Here is a 13,476-nt window from a genome sequence, read left to right as displayed (position 1 = left end):
CATCATCAGATCCCTTTCCTTTCTTGGGAGCTTTAGGTTTACAATCCCTTTTGTAGTTCCCTTCCTTTCTGCATTTCCAGCACACCACCTTTACAGGTTTTCGTGGAGATTTAGATCTCCCTCTAGATTTAGATCTCCCACTCAATAAGTTATTTTTGTTTCTCTTCTGGGACCATCCTTTTAGAGATAAGGCATCACCATTTTGGCTCTCCATATTTTTTCGTCTCATCTCCTCCGTCAGCAAGGATGACACTATTTGATCAAACTGCAAGGTAGTTGCATTGCTACCTATTGCAATAACCAAACTATCCCATGAATCTGGTAGAGAACACAACAAACTGATGCACTTATCTTCGTCTGAAATTTTAATATCAACAAATAATAATTGATTTACCACAGTATTAAATGCATTCAAATGCTCTGTCACCAAGTCTCCATCTTTGATCCTCAGGTTATACAGCTTTTTCTGTAGGAACAGTTTATTCACGAGAGACTTAGATTGGTACAGAGTCCCTAACTTGTCCCACAAAGCCTTTTCCGTAGCTTCCACTAATACATTCAGCAATACTGAAACTAAGACACACAATCGTTTTGTGCTCTTTGCCTTCCAATCCAGCTTTTTCCATTCTTTATCAGACACTCCTGTTGGTTTAGTACCTAGATCTACCTTGATCCACTGATCTTTATCCACCAACAGATCCTCCATATTGAGTTTCCATAACTCAAAACTTTGACCATTAAATTTCTTAATCTCTATCTTTCCACTGCTCGCCATCTTCTTTCACCACCACAATCGATCCCGCAGATCTCCCACTGGACAGGGTCTACCATAGGCCCGAGAGAAACCCCTTAGCAACAAAGGCGTCCCCTTGAAGCCAAAACGGCTCTGATACCAAATGTAGGTTTTAACCCCGTATAGAAATTTCCTGCATACAAATTCTAAAACACAAAAAATAAACAATGCAAGAGCATAACACATATACACAGAGATTTTCCCCTGGATCTCAAAACCGGCACTACCAGATTGATTTTTCATTATGTCCCTTTCAATGTTACAATACATATATATACATGCTAAAGCATCCAATACCATGGACCGAAAAACCATCACATCCAAAACCATGTGCGAAAACCATGCACAAAACCATAGGTAGCTCTGCCCAACCTAATATAGGGTCCTAAAAAAAAATTCCTCGGGGCACTGCCTTGGACCCCGTAGAGGGTGCTACTTGCCCCCCTCAAACCCCCTGGCTAGGGGGGACTACCGCCCCACCTGTGACCCCCCGCCGCACAATCGGCGGAATGAAGGGGGGGGGCTTCACCCCCCCTCTAACCCCCGGTAAACTAGGGGAGCTAGTCGTGGAAAGAATATAACACAACCAAACATGAACCCTGACACAGTGACCAAGGAGAAACTATGTCTGCACAAATTTTGATGGAATCTGAGAGGGAATATTTTAAGTAATATTCTTTATGTAGAATCAATGAGGAGTCTTGGAGATTCCTTAGAGGGCAAATTTTCACAGTGACAAAATTATGTCAAGTTTATATTCATTCTTCTTCGTTTTTCATAGGAAACGTGATGGTGCAATCATATTTTCCATCTGAGCAACAGATCTTCAGTCAATTGCATAGAGGAATCTTTAGGGAACCATAAGGAATCTAAAAGATTCCCTAAGGGACAAATTTTAATAGTTTCAGAGCCAGGTCGACTTTATATTCATTTCACTCAATTTTTCACAAGGAGCATAGTGGTGAAGTCAGATTTGTCACCTAAGAAGTGGAATTCCACTCAACCAACAAGAAGGAATCTCTGGGGAATCTTTGACATTCCTGAGCGCCCAGATTATGACCAAAGCCAAAAAGGGTTGAGTTTATAGTCATATGACACTATTTCATGTCAAGCATTCAATGGTGTAGTCCATTTCTTCAGCACAGGTGTGAATTTTTACTCCATCATCGGAAGTGGAGGTATAATGTGCCTTTTTTACATTTATGTAATTTTATTTCGCTGAAGATTAATGAAAGAGGCCTCCCCACATTGAGAAAGTCTTAGAGATATAACCCACACTAGGTGAACTCCGTTATCAACCTGTTGTGTTTTTTCTTCTCATGATTGTCATTTATTTCCGCTTCTTATATGTGTATGCATCTTATGGTTACATGCTCTTTTAAATGCAATTGTGTATGCATCTTTGAAGTGAAAATATCTAGATCACTATGATTCTACCATCTTATAGTCAAATATAAAATTCCATGTGTTTTTTGTTTCTAGCTTTTTTTTGCTTGTCCCATGTACAGAAATTTTGTTTTGGTCTTCTATTGAGGTATCCTAGTTAGCCCACGTTTCAATAATAGGGTTGTTGATACGCTGATAAATTGAAATCCCAACATATCTCTTTGTTCAGAAATAATATGGAAAGGATCATACATCCATGACTTTTTTGTCTTAAATTTTAATCATGGAATATTTCCCTCCAAGAGATCATGTGCACTTCTATATTTAATATCACAAGGTAAATTAAGAATATCCCTTTTACTGTATGGTAAGAAATAAACATTTTCTACCACACGTCGATGTCTAGCTACCTCAAGGGAAAAAAAAAACTTGATAGGTAACAAAACATGGTAAGTAAAAGGGTTCTCCCTCATATCCATAGACCCTTATAACAATGTGGTTTTTGTATGAATTCAATCCCTTATTTTGATCTCTTTACTCAATTGCAAATTTCTCTTTTATTCCTATAGTATTCTTGGTGGGATTTGGTCAATTACCAAATATGGGTATTTTTCAAGAAGAGTTTGGCATATTCCATATAATCGCCTTTTGGTTTCCATAGAGATAAGATATATGTCCATCATGTGAAGTTGTTTTCATTGTGTTCATTGTCAAGTTCATTTAATCTAAAAGCATAATCTTTAAAAAAAATTGGGGAATCAAAAAATATCAAATGTAGTAGGTACCTTTGATATTTAAATAAGAAGAAAACGTTAATGGTGCAAAGCTGAAAGTTGATGGTGTCTGCAATAAATTCATGGAAATTAAGGATTATGTTGGTAGGATTGACAATGATTTCTTGGATATAGATTAACAAACCTCACCCATCTCATCATTATCATTATAATGTAAGATGGATGTCCAAAGAGAAACCATGTATTGGATCTATATCTTTAACATGATAGTTTCAACAAAAAACTAGCTTTTGAAATACTAGAAGGGTTTTCTAAAACACAATTTAGAGCTTCCAAATTCTCATTTTCTCACGAAGTAAAGAAATCTTGTCGATATTGTTCCTCATTTATAGTTTCATGTTAGGTAGGTAACCCTAGCATATTGACTCTAACATCAGGGGTTATTTGAATGAAACTCTAAAGTTAACATGAGACGTTATACATTTACTCTAGCCATCATAATGTTCCACCTAAAATAAAATTGTGTCAAAGTCTCACTGTGTTGAAAGTAATGCAACTTGTTTTGACTTAGATTTCAAAAACAATGATTCTTCAATTATTGGTTGGAGTTTAGTACTAGCTTTAGTTCTAAGGAAACCTACATCAAATTATTGACTTGGCTATCACATATCCCAATTAGGGTATCGATTATGATGTCATAGAGTTTCCTAGAATGATCCAAATCGGATCCATAAACGACTGTCAAAGAACCCTAACTGTATCAGGATGAGACAAACCCTTGAAGAATCCAAAACAGCAATCGAAAACACCCTAAACCAGTGGCCATGGCAGCCGGTGCAAAACAATGAGGACCTCGGTCGAAGTGCGTTGACCGAGGCCCATGGAGACTGCACAGGAGGTCGATGTAGCCCCTGGGAGCCCCAAAACGAGAAAAGGCGCTGATTTCATCGCTAGGCAAACAAGGCTGAAATGGAGGGGTCTTAAGCCCTTGGTCACGTTGGGAGCCAGAGGACCGCGGGGGGAGAAACAAAAAGTGCCAACGTATGAAAGTGGGACCCACGACTTGGAAACCGGCGGTATTGATCGGGGCGCCTTTGAACGGTAAGAGGTTTTGGAGGAGAGCGGAGCGATCCCACTCAGCGATCGACACATGGTAGCGGAGGTGAGAGAAAAACCGCTGTGATCACGCATTATAGGTCAAGCAAGTCAACCACGCTCGACGTGCGTATGACATTGGATCTGGAGGAGCCCAGATCGGATGGCTGAGATTGCGCCCGATAGACAGAAGCAGAATCGACAGGGAATTAAGTTGCGATTTAAGGGGATTTGGAATTCATTGACTGCCACGGTGGAGAAAGAACGTATCCATGCCATAACCGAATAAATGAATTGACGAATAGGTTGGCGATGTTCTGATGGGGACACGTGGCTACTTCTCGAGTGTTCATGCTGACGCCGAACAGGGAACTCGAAGCACGCAGGCAGTAGGCGAATCAACACAGGTGGGATAGGAACCGAACGGGCATGGAGATCGAATGGCTAAAGCCATGAACAGAGACAGTTGAATAGAGATTCAAAGAGAGAGAGAGAGGAGTCCAAGTGACAAAGAGAGACGGTGAACAGTGAACCCTGAAAGGAGGACTGAACACAGAGAGCAGTAAAGCCAAGCAGAGGAGACAGAGGGCCGAGCTAACCACAAGCAGCATCGAGCACTAGAGAGCTTGAAGAATCAAGCCTTCCCATAGAGCAATCTGTCCAGATTGAGCATCATAGTTGGCTCTTTACACTGTAGACCAAGGGTGACAGGGCTGGCAGGAAGAACAAGAGTTTGTGTACTCCGAGTGGCTTGGGGAATCCAAGAACCACCCTGCCAAGCAAAATCTGCTTCAGGAGAACTCATATTGAGTCCCTGCATTGTAATTTGTCTGTTGAAAGACACAATAAAACAAGGCCACCACTGAAGCTGGACCGGAGACATAGCCCTGGAGAATAGGGTGAACTCCTTATTAAAAACTATTTGTGTCTTTGTGTTGCTTACTGTATTTCTCTGCTGTCTTTCCATTTATTTTCTGTGTATTGGCAATCTGATCGATCCGTTGTTTCAATAACACAGAACACACACACACCAACACATGGGTCTGCAATACCTTTTTGTTTAATAAATCTTCAACTGAGGTCACTCTTAGGGTGATTATCAAATCAAGTGGTATTAGAGCTCTAGGCTGTAAGGTTAGACAAGCTTGTGTTGGTTTAGTTGTGAATGCTCACTAGATCAAAGCTCAAATTAGGAGAAGGAGAGTTGGTGGAAACTAATCTTGAAATTGGGAGAGTCTATTCTCGGAAGACAATGTCAGAAGAAGGTTCTATAGGGCCAGACCCTCAATTCATAGAAAGTTTCATAGCTATAAAGTCTATGGTAGAAGAAATGTATATTAGGGACTTTACAAAGCATAAGGGTGAAGGTTCATCAGGCTCTAAGTAAGATAAAGAAGAAGATGAATCTCATTCCCATGACCACTCCAAAGGAAAGGGGAAAGAGGAAAGCTTCCCTACACCTCCTAGTAGCCTTGTGCATAATAAGAAATCATCTTTGATTAAGTTATATGTGAAATTTGATTTTCCTATATATGATGGAGAGCTAAACGTTGAAAAGTTAGATAATTGGATTAGACAAATTGATGTGTATTGTAGAGTACAAAATATAGACTCAGACAAGAGCAAGATTCAGCTGGCAAGCCTTCGCCTAGGGGGCACTGCCTTGGTTCGGTGGGAAGGCAGAACCCAAGCTGATATGAGGAAGCATGGTAAGACCATTTCTGTCTGGAGTGAATTTGTTACTGCAATCAAAAATCAGTTCTATCCACTGGCCTACATGAAACAAGCCATGATGAGTTGGCAAACTCTTCGGCAGTTGAAAGGGAAAAGTGTACAAGGATATACTCAAGAGTTCTGAAAGAAAGCATTGATGTTGGGTCTTTTATTAGACTCACCAGAAACTCTTTTGAACTACATTGGTGGTCTACACAGCTACATGAGGCATACCATCCTCATGTTTAATCCCACTAGTATAGATGAGGTATCTATACAAGCTACTCATCTAGAAGCTAGAGGAAAGAATGGAAATCTAGAAGTTGGGGGACCATCCCAACCCACTGTAAGCAAGAGCAAGGAGAAAAAAAAGCATAAGTGGAAAGCAAGGAAGGCTAACACTGCACAGAAAGGCAAAGCTTCATGCACTCACTGTAAAAGGGAGGGGCATGATGATGAGCACTGTTGGATTCTGCATCCAGAGCTGAGACCTAAGAAGTCCGAGGGCAAGAAGAAGAAGAATACTGTAGCTATTCAGAAAGATTTGGGGTTATACTAGGGAGATGAAACAATCATTGCAGCCACACGTGTAAAAAGTAAGAATTCTGAAGCATCTACTAGTAATTCTGCTCAATTTGTTATTGATGAAGAACATGAGAGAAAAAGGCATGAGCTTTTCCATATTCGAGTTGTTTCCAAAAATCAAAAGATTGATACTTTGTTTGATAGTGGCTCACAAGTAAATCTGATTTCTGAAGCAATTGTAAAGAAATTGGGATTAGCAACTACACCTCATAAGAAGCCATACCCATTAGGATGGTTGAATGATAAAGCACAACTACAAGTGACTAGATAGTGCAAACTCAAGTTTTATTTTGGGTCAGCATTTGTAGATGAGGTTGAGTTAGATGTAATTCCTTTGGATATATGTGGAATTGTTTTAGGAAGTCCTTACTTGTATGATAGAAAGTCTATTTTTTATAGAGCCAAGAACAAATATCTACTTGTTAAAGATGGAATCGAATACTTTGTAAGAGCTCATAAACTCAAGAATAATTATACTTTCATAAACTCATGACAGATGAAAAGAATGATAAATTCATGCAAACAGTTCTTACTAATGGTTGTAAAGGAAAAGAAAACTGATAAAACCAACGTATTTGAGGGCTGTAATTCTGATCCACAAGCTGATATAGAAAAGATTGTTTCAGAGTATGATGTCTTGTTTCAAGAACCTCAAGGTCTGCCACCCAAAAAGGGAATAGTACATGATATTATTTTGCAACAAGATGTTCCTTTGCCTAACATTTGGATGTACAGGCTATCTACTTTAGAGAATGCTAAAATGAAGAAGCAGGTGCAGGAGTTGCTCGAGAAAGGGTTCATAAGGCCTAGCACATCACCATGTGGGTCACCAATCGTTTTGGTGAGAAAGAAAGATGGCTCGTGGAGAATGTGCATTGATTACTGAGCACTGAATAAGATAACAATCAAAAATCGTTATCCCTTTCCTCGCATAGATTATCTCTTAGATCAATTGAAGAAGCTGTTTTTTTCACCAAGCTGGATTTGCACAGTGGATACCATCAAGTCAGAGTTGCAGAGAAAGATGCATGGAAGACTACTTTCAAAAAAAAGCAGGGATTGTATGAATGGATGGTTATGCCTTTTGGCTTGACCAATGCCCCTGCTACTTTCATGAGATTAATGAATGATGTGCTCAGAGCTTTTCTTGATGATTTTGTTATTGTATATTTAGATGAGATTCTTATTTTTAGTAAAACATGGGAAGAACATTTAAAGCATGTTAAGCAAACATTAGATGTTTTGAAAAGAGAAAAACTTTATGTTAAACTCTCCAAATGTGAATTTGGCAAAACCCCTCTAAATTATTTGGGTCATATAGTAGGGGGGAGGTGAATTGAAAATATATCCCTCTAAAGTGGCAGTCATTGTAAACTGGCGTAAACCCAAGTCTGCTACAGAAGTGAGAAGCTTCTTAGGAGCAGCACAGTATTGGAGGAAGTTGATTTCAAATTTTTCCTCAATTGCAGCTCCCTTACATGCTTTGACAGGATTGAACAAGGTGTTTGAGTGGGGAGGAAAACAGCAGAAAGCCTTCGACACCTTGAAAGAAAAAATTAGTACAACACCTGTACTAGCACTGCGATATCTACAAAGACCATTTGAGATCCAAACTGATGCCAGTGACTATGCCATGGGAGCAGTGTTGACACAACACGGTAAACCCATATGTTATCATTCTGAGACTTTTAATCCTGCAGTAGTCAACTTTCCTACATATGATAAGGAATTGTATGCAATAGTTCAGAGTGTGAAAAAGTGGAAACATTACTTAATGGGCAAAGAAACAGTAATACATACTGATCATCAGCCACTTCAATACCTACACTCCCAAACTAAGTTGCAACAATCAAGACATTACAGATGGATGGGTTTTCTACAACAGTTTCATTTAGTCATCAGATATAAATAGGGCATACATAAAAAGGTTGCAGACATGTTATCTAAACCCATTATAAATGCATCTACCATACTTAAGCATAATTATGTGCTGCATGAAAGCTACATAGAATAGTATGCTCAGGATATGGATTTTAAAGATGTATATGCAATTTTGAGTCAAGGAAAAAGAGTAGAAGAATTGGACTATTATGTGAAGGACCGACTCTTATATCATTGTGGGAAACTCTGCATTCCACACACTGAGAGAGCAAAGATAATTAGGGAAGCACACACTTCTCTGATATCATGTCACTTTAGGGTAAGTAAAATAGTTGCACAGCTACAAAGGTTCTGCTATTGGCCAAGAATGAGTGAGACAGTTTCTAGATATGTAAAGGGGTGTGCTATGTGTGCTAAAAGCAAGCCCAGCAACAAAAAACTAGGCTTGTACACTCCATTGCCAGTTCATTCTCACCCTTGGGAAAGCATTTCCATAGATTTTGTTGGAGGACTACCTAAATCTAGGAAAGGTCATGATTATCTATATGTTGTTGTGGATAGGTTCAACAAAATGTGTATTCTTATACCCTGTAGTACACAGATTACAGCTAAACAAACTGCAAAATTATTCTTTGAACATGTATGGGTTCATTTTGGATTACCCACTTCTATTATATCGGATCGAGACACCCGATTTGTGAGAACGTTTTGGTCCAGTATGTGGGAACTAATGGACACCAAATTAAAGAAAAGCACATCTTTTCATCCACAAACAGATGGCCAAACAAAAGTAGTTAACAGGATAGTGATCCAGTTACTGAGAGGATATTGCAGCAAACACCCTAAGCTTTTGGATGAACACTTGTGTTATGTGCAACATGCTTACAATAGAACCAAACACTCTTCTACCCAGAGATCTCCTTTTGAGACCTGCTTTGGTTTCATACCAAGGTCTCCCTTGGATTTTGTCTTTGGTAAAGATACCATGGTTGATAGACACGGTGATGTGGATAGAGCAACTAGGTTCATTGAACAGATCCAGGAGATCCACCAGGAAGTACAAGAACAACTGGAAAAGAGCCAAGCCAAGTACAAGGCTACGCATGATAAGCATCGGATGGAGCATAGTTTTCAAGTTGGAGACCAAGTCTGGCTGTATATCAGTAAGGATAGGATGCAAGGTGAAGGTAAGAAGCTAAAACGTATCAGGTATGGACCCTTCAGGATACTTGGAAAGATTGGAGAAAATGCTTTTTGCCTTGATCTCCCAGCTTACATGCACATCTACTCAGTCGTGAACGCAGATTGCTTGAGGTTGTTTGAACCTTCAATGATTGAGGCCCTTGAAGAGCAGAGTCAATTGCCTTCTGTTGATGACCTGCTACCTAAATATCTTAATGAGTTGCAGGAAGATATAGTGCTGGACAGGAAGGTAAGGACAACGTGCAGTGGACAGGTGGAATACCTCAGGATTTGGCTTAAATGTTCGAAGCTGAGCAGTGTGAAGTGGATTGAGATTGGACAAGTGAAACAATAGTTTCCTCACTTAGTCGACACTTGAAGAAAACCAACTTTTGGTGGTCCAAAAGCTTTTCAGTAGGGAGGCCGTGATCCAAATCGGATCCATAAACAATTGTCAAAGAACCCTGACTGTATCGGGAAGAGACAAACCCTTGAAGAATCCAAAACAGAAATCAAAAACACCCTGAACCAGTGGCCATGGCAGCGGGCGCGGAACGACGAGGACCTCGGTCAAATCACACTGACTGAGGCCCATGGAGACTGTGCAGGAGGTCTATGTAGCCCCTGGGAGCCCCAAAATGAGAAAAGGAGCTGATTTCATCAGTGGCAAACACGGCCAAAATGGAGGGGCCTTAAGCCCTTGGTCACATTGGGAGCCAGAGGATCGTGGGCGGAGAAACGAAAAGCGCCAACGTACAAAGGTGGGACCCACGACCTGGAAACCGGTGGTATTGATTGGGGCGCCCTTGAACAGTAAGAGGTTTTGGAGGAGAGCGGAGCGATCCCACTCAGTGATCGACGCGTGGCAGCGGAGGTGAGAGAAAAACCGCTATGATCGCGCGTTATCGGTCGAGCAAGTCAACCGCGCTCGACGTGCATATGACGTTGGATCTGGAGGAGCCCAGATCGGACGACTAAGATTGCGCCCGATAGACAGAAGTGGAATCGACAGGGAATTAAGCCGCGATTTAAGGGGATTTGGAATCCGTTGACTGCCACGGTGGAGAAAGAACATATCCACAACATAACCGAAGAAATGAATCGACGAACAGGCTGGCGCTGTTCCGATGGGGACACGTGGCTACTTCCCTAGCGTTCATGCCGACACCGAACAGGGAACTCCAAGCACGTAGGAATCGATGCAGGCGGGAGAGGAACGGAACGGGCATGGAGATCGAATGGCTAAAGCCATGAACAGAGACAGTTGAATAGGGATTCAGAGAGAGAGAGAGGAGTCCAAGCGACAAAGAGAGACAGTGAACAGTGAACCCTGAAAGGAGGACTGAACACAGAGAGTAGTAAAGCCAAGCAGAGGAAACAGAGGGCCGAGCTAACCACAGGCAGCATTGAGCACTAGAGAGCTTGAAGAATCAAGCCTTCCCATAGAGGAATCTATCCGGATTGAGCATCATAGTTGGCTCTTTCCACTGTAGACCAAGGGTGACAGGGCTGGCAGGAAGAACAAGAGTTTGTGTACTCTGAGTGGCTTGGGGAATCCAAGAACCACCCTGCCAAGCAAAATCTGCTTCAGGAGAACTCATATTGAGTCCCTGCATTGTAATTTCTCTGCTGAAAGACACAATAAAACAAGGCCACCATTGAAGCTGGACCAGAGACGTAGCCCTGGAGAAGAGGGTGAACTCCTTATTAAAAACTGTTTGTGTCTTTGTGTTGCTTACTGTATTTCTCTGCTATCTTTCCATTTATTTTTTGTGTATTGGCAATCTGATCAATCCATTGTTTCAATAACACAAAACACACACACACCAGCACATGGGTCTGTAATACCTTTCTGTTTAATAAATCTTCAACTGAGGTCACTCTTAGGGTGATTATCAGATCATAGAATTTCCTTTCCCAATTCTAAAAGCTAATTTTTTACTATACATCATATTTTGAGCTCTCACCAGATACTAAGATAGTGGGTAATTTCCTAATGATTTTGTGCTATCAAAATTAGTATCGGGTTATGGTTGTAAATCAAGTTCCTCCTTTGTGAACGGAGTAGTTACAAACCATATTCTTGAAAGGTAGGATTAAATATGAGTGAAAAAGGGTCTCTCCTATGTAAATAATGAATATATAATGAATATATAGTGAATACGTACTCATATCACAAGTCTTTGTACTAATATCATTGATTCCAATGATGAATTAGTAAAATGGTAAAAGATACAAGTTGGATGGATCCCATTCATTATATAACTATCAATTTAAAAAACTAAAATAAAAAATAGATGTCGTTGATCAAGATGCACTGTCATATTTATGTGGACATAATTTAAGTTTATCAAAATTTCAAGTTCAAAGGCGATATTCATTTTGATCAACCTTTATTAATCACAATTGTGTGATTCAGAAGAGGTGTAACTTTATGTTATCCTCTGCACACGTAAAGTTCCAATATAGTTGTGAGTGATTGATTGTTTGAGGTGACAATCACCAGATCCATTGCGTAAACCTACCATTGGTAGGGTCTGTGGACCATTGATTGTGATTTGATGTGTACCATCACATATGTTAGACCTGCAACTTAAAGCTAAAGCCTAACTACTTCGACTTCCGATATGAAAAGTCCACATTGATTTACATCATTTCTAACTGTTAGATCTATTGAATTAACAACTTGGATTTAACACACGCTTACATTTGATTCTAATATGCAACATCAATCATTATACCTCTTTTAGTTATTATTGTATGATCTGTGAGACGGCAATGGCTATTTCCACCTCTATAGCAATATAAATGCACCGTCTTTACAGCCAAATCCATGTATGTATGGGATACTGACGCGACAGCTACATGCAATCCCATGATTTTCCGGCAACTATGCTCCATACCTTTCCCGGCCGCTCCCTTCCAACCTGTCACACGGTGGATATGATAGTACACCATACTCATTCAATGCAACCTCTATAGTCATTCAATGCAATCGCCCAATCTTGGTGCCCAAAATTTCAAAATTCAAATGTTATTTCCGCGCCCAAACTGCCCATGAAATTTCTGAAACGAAGTGAAACGAACACACCACAGAGATTTCGAATATCTACAGGGGTCTCTCCTCGCATCATGGTCTTCCAACGCTCTTCCGGTACTGGTTCCGCCATACGAGAGGCCGAGAGTTGGAGGTGCCACTCTCTCTGGTTTCCCAGATTGGATCATCCATTGACCACATAAAGCAGGGATTATTTGTGCGCTCTTATATAAATGCATCTTCTGAATACAGAATGATCTCGCCGATTCACAACATCTGAGGAGCTTGCTTATATTGTCTTTGGTGTATCTGCAGAGGAAAATAATAGCACAACGGAGAGAAATCTTCAGGGACATAGAAGACTTTGCAGTTAGTAGTTTCTTCTGTGACCTTCCTTCTTCCTTACAGAAAATGGTTTTCTAATAAGTTGCTGCGGGGACTTTCGGTTTTTTAGGGAATTTTCGCTAATAAGTTGCTGCGGGGACTTTCGGTTTTTTAGGGAATTTTCGTTAGCTCACTATTGAGCAATCTTTCTGTTTTGATTTGATTTCAGGGCTGTGATTGATAACGCCGTCTGTGAAAACGCAACATTGGTGAGGGTGAAGCCCTTGGCTTTCTCAGTCTGAATTTCTTGAATACATCCTATGTGGGGTAGTTTTTCAGGGAACACTGCCATCTGACAATACGCATTTTAATGTATAAGACTCTGATCGCATTGACAGCGTTCCGTTAATGTTGACTAAACAAGAGACACAGAACGCTTCTTTCCTGCAATTTGCAAGGTTGGTTTATGCTCCCTTGTTTATTATTATGATTTAGATGTGCCTGATAACTACCACATCAACCTGTTAATTTCAATTAATTTATATTTCTGCAGATTCCGTTATGAGTTTGACTTCATATCACATATTCCTGCACTCCCATCTTTAACGGCCTCGTAAAGTAAAATAAAATATTTTGCGAGTTCAAGATATCCTAGGAATAAACCTGCGTTATAAATTCCAGTTTCTTCAATTTTATCTATTATAAAAAATAATATAAATATTCCCCTTTAATGGTAAAGCTCGTTG

The sequence above is a fragment of the Pinus tabuliformis genome, chromosome 3_1 (assembly GCF_031772625.1).
Source record: "Pinus tabuliformis cultivar Carrire ecotype Pingquan chromosome 3_1, CPIR1, whole genome shotgun sequence".
Taxonomy (NCBI): Eukaryota; Viridiplantae; Streptophyta; class Pinopsida; order Pinales; family Pinaceae; genus Pinus; species Pinus tabuliformis.
This window is presented reverse-complemented; position numbering follows the sequence as displayed.